This window comes from Pleurodeles waltl, chromosome 2_1 (genome assembly GCF_031143425.1).
Source record: "Pleurodeles waltl isolate 20211129_DDA chromosome 2_1, aPleWal1.hap1.20221129, whole genome shotgun sequence".
Lineage (NCBI taxonomy): Eukaryota > Metazoa > Chordata > Amphibia > Caudata > Salamandridae > Pleurodeles > Pleurodeles waltl.
In genome coordinates this window covers 679,152,972-679,161,165 of record NC_090438.1, presented here as the reverse complement: position 1 = coordinate 679,161,165, position 8,194 = coordinate 679,152,972, and positions in this window count along the sequence as shown.

The window sequence follows — 8,194 nt, the reverse complement described above, 5'->3', positions numbered from 1 at the left end:
ATCCTATGAGAGAGACAGTCCTTGCAACAGTGAAAAACGAATTTAGCAGTATTTCACTGTCAGGACATATAAACCACATTACTATATGTCCTACCTTATCCATACACTGCACCCTGCCCTTGGGGCTACCTAGGGCCTACCTTAGGGGTGCCTTACATGTAAGAAAAGGGAAGGTTTAGGCCTGGCAAGTGGGTACACTTGCCAAGTCGAATTTACAGTGTAAAAATACACACACAGACACTGCAGTGGCAGGTCTGAGACATGATTACAGAGCTACTTATGTGGGTGGCACAACCAGTGCTGCAGGCCCACTAGTAGCATTTGATTTACAGGCCCTGGGCACCTCTAGTGCACTTTACTAGGGGCTTAACAGTAAAACAAATATGCCAATCATGGAGAACCAATTACGTACACATTTTAAACAGGAGCACTTGCACTTTAGCACTGGTTAGCAGTGGTAAAGTGCCCAGAGTAACAAAAACAGCAAAATCAGAGTCCAGAACACATCAACAACCTGGGGAACAGAGGCAAAAAGTTAAGGGAGACCACGCCAAGGATGAAAAGTCTAACAGGTCTCAAGTCTTTTCCCTCTGAGGCGTTGTTATATCAAAGTCACCTAAACTATACCCTAATTCCCTATTGGTCAGTTAGTAGTACTTTCACGCTTTATCCAATAATATTTCTACACCAAATCTATGAATTCTAATATTTATCTGTTCACATACAGTTGATTGGTCCGCCTTACAATGTTCTCATCATCCGGCTTGTCAGATAACAATATTCTTGCAGCTTCCACTACAGTCAGTGTCTTCATTGTTCTTGTCCTGGGAAAGTCAGTCTCACATGTATTACACATAAAATGCTACACTAGCAGGAACATCATCTCCTAGCAGTCGGTTCTCACGAAAAGCTTCTATCAAGCACATTTAATAAGACAATGGACATTTCACAGTTTAATTCACTTGGTCAGCATTTTTTATTAAACGCTAAGAAATACAGCTTCTGCATGAGGTCTGGCAAAATAGGCCAAGACACTCGCTAAGTTAAGGCCTACAATTAATAAAGCTAAAACATACTTCATATCCCTTAATATGACATATTACTGCATTATTCTAATATCTTTTCAACATTTCATATTAATTAGTACATTTCGTTAACATTGGTGGCCCTTCTTCGAGGTCACATTTTCAAATGCATACATTATTTTTCTACATTATTCATTTTCTACATGTACTCATTATTCAAAATACATAAACACTCATTAATAAATTTTATTAAAGATACCTGCGCTAGCAATCCCTACTCTGATGACTAGATGTGTCATCACACTAACTATTACCCATACATTTCACATCAGCTAAAACTCTTACAATTCAATTTCTTCATAATTTTGCCTTCCCCTCGAATTTGAATTTTTCCCTTTTCTTTTCTTCCCTCCTCTAATATTTCTTAGACCTTTTCAATGTAATCCTTTTACATAATTTGTATAATCCCCATATCCCCAATAAACCAATTATAACGATTAATGTTCCCTGTAATATTTTCAATAGAACCCCATTCCAAATGTTGCTGAGCCAATTTCCCACTGAAGCAAACCCTTTACCAACCTTTTACCACACACCTGGTTCTTTCAATTCCTTTATATCAGCACTTGCATTAGTCAGATTAATAAGTAAATCTCTTATCTGTTTACTATTATTTGGTATATACGAACAACAATACCTAGAGTTAATCATTATACAGACTCCGCCATCCTTCACTAAAAGAATGTCTAAAGCAAGACAATTTAGAAGATTCATAGCTCTATCAGCAGCTAATTCAGTATCTATCAGGAGTATAGCCCCTGACAAATTTGTCAGCATGTTATCCACAATAGTAGACAACTTTTGAATCTTAATCAAATTCAGGATGACTCCCATTGAAGGAATCACTGCTCCAAATATATCTCCCACTATCGCAGAAGAGGACTCCCTCCTCTGTCTCTTATGATGGAATTCAGTCACTTTCTGACACCTTTTCAAATCCTCCATTTGATAAATCTTTGGGAAAACTATCCCCAAATAACATGTCCCATACCATCCTCTTGGAAGACAGTAATAAGCACTACGTCCACAAATATAGTATATCCCTGGAATTGCAGGGTCCTGCCCATTCAACATAAATGTCCATTTACTCTGAAACAAAAACACATTCACTCGTACCCACAAATAAAGTGTCAGTGTGCAATTTAGGCCTATATATATAAAGCTTCCCTACGTGTTGTGCATCTAAAGCTAATTTATCTTGAATTTTAATTGCAGTATAAGCATAATCATTCTTGTAAGTCCTTTTCCCTAAGTCTTTTTCTAATTTTTCCTTTAACGCCTTTCTCCTGTCATCTGTGTGATCGAAAAAGCTCTTCTCTAAAGGTGTAAGCAAGCATGTCAGATTATTGCGATACGCATAAGCTATACCAAACGTTAATGTAGGTTCAAAGAACCCTCTAACTAATCCTATGTCATTATCCTTAGCTACTTTACTCAAATACCTGATTATAGAAACAAACAAAAACACAAGATCATGATTCGAGTAGAAGTATTGAATGTACTCCTGGTTATAAAACCTTGTTAGTAACAGACTACAACTTATCCAGTAGGTTAGAGGCAAACTATGATATGTGACTCCTTCCTCAACTGATGAAGGAATCTGCGTACACACAAAACAATTCTTTGCATCCATTGCCTCAATATACTCACTCAATAAGTGATAGAAAACGTTAGAAGAAAGTTCTCCCTGCGTATTAGTATACTCATGCAAATATTTCACATCTATCTTAAACCTTTCTAATGCTGTTAGTGCAGAAGTTGTCTCAAAAGCAGAAGTATGGTTGGCTCCTTTCGTATTCAGAACAGACATACCTAGAATCAACACCACAAACAATATCCCACACATAATTGCCAAACCAGTGGTCATATATTTACAGCACCTAGCGCCTCTACCTTGTTGACTAATGTTACTCATGTTCTGTAAAGAATCAGAAAGCAGAAGAAATTTAGAATACAGAAATAAAAAATAGACAATTATTCTTTCAGCAGTTCAGTTTCACTTCCAGGATCCTCTTTCTCATCAAACCTGGCTAGCAGCTCTGTCAAAATCAGGTTTTAAAAGTCAAATCAGGTTATCAATGTCTCTTCCAGTTACTTCAACAGTCGCTTTTTTTTCTCAAGAATCATCTCTCCACTTATTCAAAAGTTCAGTTCATTAGTTTCCTTCACATCACCTCAAAATACTGACCTGGAACTTCTCTATCAAAACAAAAAGACAAGAATGCTTGTTGCCATTAATTTGTAGTTGCATATGCCCATTCAGGACCTGCATATTTTCGACTTGCTATTTTCTTTCTCTTCAATTTGCTTAGATCTTCTTTCCTTGTGGTATCTACTTCTTCCTCTATTGCTGGCTCGACAACCACCTCTTTCCCTTTCTCCACTTGTGATTCCGGCCACTTATCTACTTTCAGTGGACCCTTTGTCAGTATTCTTTTCAAGAATTAACTTGAACCTTTTCCTTGTTCTGTGGTGTTTTCTCTTGATGGACCTGCAACCGGTTCAGGAGGAGTCAAATCACTTTGACTTTGATCCGCCTCAACTATTTCCTCTTCTGGGTCTGGCAATTGCTCTGTTTGTCTCTCAGGATCATTTGCTTCTGGGAAAGCCCTCCTCTGACTAGGCTCTCCTGCTGCTTCAGTTGAGAAAGGCTCTGCGATACTCTCCTGGAGGTCTCCTCCCTCGTCTCTGACAGGAGTGACTGAATCGTCTTCAACAAGCTCAGATCTGGTCTCAGTTCCTCTTTGCTCTCCTTCCGTCCCTGAGACTTGTCTCACTGTTGTTGGTACTCTCAACAACGCTTCTTCATGATCCAGTGTACATGCCACTTTCTTTGTGTGGCTGGCATGTATCCAGTTCAGAATTCCAGCACACTTCACACCGGTAGTAGTCGTCAGGACCACTTGATATGGTCCCTTACAACAAGGCTCCAAACACGCCTTTCACACGTGCTTTTGGATAACAACCCAGTCCCCAGCTCTCAGATTGTGCCCTGGGTTATGGATCGGTGGCAGTGTGGTGGCCTCCAACTGCTGAGAAAAAGAGAGGGCTACATCCGCCAGACCCTTGCAGTAATCCAACACCATATCATCTGTAATGTTGACAAGTGCATTTTCTGGCACTGCTGGTAACCTCATTGCTTGGCCCATGAGGATCTCATGAGGTAACAATCCTGTCTTCCTGTCAGGTGTGTTTCTCATTGACATCAACACTAAAGGCAATGCATCAGACCATTTCAAATGTGTAGCTGCACACATCTTTGCAACTCTTGACTTCAGGGTACAATTCATCTGTTCCACCAGTCCTGATGCTTCAGGACTGTAAATACAATGCCGCTTCTGCTCAATGTTCAATGAGGAGCACAGTAATTTAATTACTTCGTTATTGAAGTGACTTCCTCTATCTGATTCTAAAGAGATCGGAAACCCGAAACGTGGTATCAGTTCCCTTAGCAGTAATTTCGCTACTGTGAGACTATCACTTCTTCGTGTAGGGTACGCTTCAATCCAGTGACTAAAGATGCAAACAATCACCAACACATATCTTAAACCTCCACACACAGGCATCTCAATAAAATCCATTTGCATTCTGCTGAATGGACCTCCTGCTCTTCCAATGTGGCTCAAATTAATCTCTGTCCCTTTCCCCGCATTTAACTGTTGGCAAATGACACTACGATGGCAAACTGCTTCAGCAACTTGTCTAAACTTTGGGTTGAACCAATCATATTTGAACAGATTAACCATGGCATCCCTCCCAATATGTGCGGGACCATGATAGTGCCTTGCCATTTGAGACAACAAGCTATAAATGGCCAAAACCAATTGACCCTCCTTAGAAACCCACAGTTCATCTTGTCTTTGTACACATTTCAATTTGCTCCATAAATGTTTTTCTTCCCCGACAACATTATTCTGCAAAGTTTTTAATTCTTCCAAAGTGTCAATTACTTTCAATGCATAGCTTCTACAAGTTTCGTCTTGTTCAGGTAACACTTCCCACTTGTCTTTGAACAATATACAGTTCAATGCTCAAAACCGTGTGACTTGATCCGACTATATCCATTTCCCAATGATACATAGTCCTGAGACTTCAGATGTGCACTGCATTTCACCACGGCAATCTTTTCAGGCATTTGAATCGCATATAACAGTTCTTTGATTCTCTCACCATTTCTCACTGTTGAACCAGAAGAGGGCAGGAAACCTCGCTATGACCACAATTGACCAAAATCATGGATTATTCCAAATCTGTACTGGCTATCCGTATAGATAGTAACTCTCAGTTGAGCAGAAACATGGCACACTCTAGTAAGGGCTACCAGTTCCGCTACATGGGCTGAATACACTCCTCGAAGCCAGGAAGCTTCCAAGGTACCTGTAATTGTGCACACAGCGTATCCTGCTCTCAGTGTCCCTGTATTGTCTCTCAGATAAGAACCATCAACAAAAATAATTTGGTCATTTTCTTCCAATCGTGTATCTCTAATGTCAGGTCTCGGTTTTGTGCATAAATCAGTTACTTCTAGACAGTTATGTTCAACATCTTCCTGTTTTTCATTTTCAGCATTTTCACTCAGAAGTAAGGTTGCCGGTTTCAGCACTGTATACCTTTTCAATGTTACATTAGACAACCTCAAAATACTCGTTTCGTACCTAGTCAACCTAGCACCAGTCAAGTATTGGGTTTTCATCCTTGTCAGGAAAATCTCAATAGAGTGAGGGACCATTACAGTCAGGGGATATCCCATCACCACGCCGTCACACTGTGAAAGACTTTGACCAACTGCGGCAACTGCACGCAAACAACCTGGTAAGGCTGCTGCTACTAGGTCCAAAGTAGTTGAAAAATATGCTACTGGGCGATGAGTGCCTCCATGGACTTGCGTCAAGACAGATAATGAACATGCATCATGCTCATGACAAAACAATGTGAAAGGCTTTGAGTAGTCGGGCACACCCAATCCTGGAGCTCTGCGCAAACTCTCCCTCAACTCAGTGAACGCTCTCATTTCATCCTGGTCTAGCACGATGGGATCAGTGTCTTCCTTATGAGTCAGCTTCTGCAATGGTCTTGAAATGACTGAAACATTTGGAATCCATTGGCAACAATAACCCACCATTCCCAAGAACACCCTGACATCTCTCTGTGTGGTTGGGGGACTTAACTGCAATATTGTTGTAATCCTTTCTCTGGATTTCTTTCTCGACCCTTTCTCAATCTGGTGACTCAAATACTTCACTACTTTCTGACAGTACTGCAATTTCAGTGGAGACACTTTATGAACATTCTTTCCTAAATGGTTCAACAGGGCAATCGTATCATACTTGCACTCGTCCCTTGTTTTGGATGCAAGCAGTAAGTTATCAATATACTGCACCAAAGTCGATCGAAAAGGCAATTCCAGCGATTCCAAATTATTTTTCAAGATCTGGGTGAATTAGGAAGTGACTTTGAATACCCTTAAGGAATTCTGCACCAGCAATAGACTTGATCCAGGAATTTGAAACAAAAGAGAAATTGACTTTCCTCATGAAGAGGCAGGGAAAAGAACACACAAATCAATGACAGTGAACCACTCTGCATCACATGGAATTTGGAACATTATTACAGCTGGATTTGGCACCACGGGACAACATTTGACCACAATCTCATTTATTATTCTCAAATCCTGAACAATCCGAACCTTCCCACAGGGCTTTTTCAAACCCATTATTGGTGAGTTACATGGACTGCTCAACACTTCTTTCAGAACTCCCTGCTTCACAAAATCCGCAATTATCTGAGCCACCTTCATCAGGACATCTTGTGGCATGTGGTACTGTGGAAGTTGGGGAAAAACTGCATTCGGTTTTATGGTAACTTTGACTGGCTCTACTCCTTTAATCAGACCTACTTCTTTTCCTGTCAAATCCCATACCTTCTCTTGCATCGTTCCTTGAAAATCAGGAGGAAGCTCTTTCCCAGTGAACATTGGGAAAAACTCAATCAAAGGGTACTTCTCATTTGTAGTTTCACTCTCTGTTTCTGGGGCTTGGTCTTCCTCATCATCACTATTTGTCTGAAACTCAATTCTGTCGTTTGAGCAAGTAATCAAACATTTCGTTTTACACAGCAAGTCTCTTCCCAGTAGGGATACCGGACTTGAATCGCAGACCACAAATTTATGCAATGCCTGAAAATTGCCAAACTTGACTTGATCTGGGTCGGTAATCAGGTTTATAAAATACTGGTTTGCTACTCCCACAACCTGAACTGTCCTACCTGAAAGGGGCATATTCAGAACCTCTGCACGTCTGACTGTAGAGCGTGTAGCTCCTATGTCCACCAAGAATGAAACTCTGTGACCCATAACCTTTCCCCTCACATAGGGTCCTCTCTGATCTACTTCTAAAAAGTCGCAAGCACACATGGCTCCTCAGCTGAACTGTCACTCGTCCATTCACCATTTATTCCATCCTCACTGTGTAACGGGAATTGGTGCACTGTGTTGTTACTTCTATTTTGCCTCTGTTCTGTGATCTGTTGAGAAAGCATCATCTGTTGCTGCTCCATCGTGGCTTGAGGTATTTGCATTTGCTGTCTAGGTACCATGGGAACCTGCTGCTGTATCGGCTGCAATTGTGACACTTGTGCATGGGGCATTTGCACCTGCTCCATGGGCTAAAAAATTTGCACTTCATTCACATTATTTTGAAAATTTGGATTAGGACCCTCAGTCCCAGTCCTCTCACATTCTGAAATGAACTGATGTCATTACTCAGCTGAACAACACCTTCCTGTACCATCATCGGACACTCCAGCTTCCAATGTCCCATGGCCCCGCTAATATGAAACGGCAATAGCTTTTTCATTCCCTGCACATCATTCTGAACCACTACAGTGCTGAAATCCAGACCACGATTCATATTACCTCCACAATCTCTGCCTCTCATCTGGGGCTAAAACATGACATGTCCCTGCTGCTGCAGCACCTGCTGTGAAAACTTCCCTTGCACTCCTATTTGAGCTGCCTTAATCTGGATCACCATCTCCTTCCCTTCAACTTTTTTCTGCTTCAACTCAATCTCATTACTACAGTATTACTCATACTGCAACACTTCATCAAT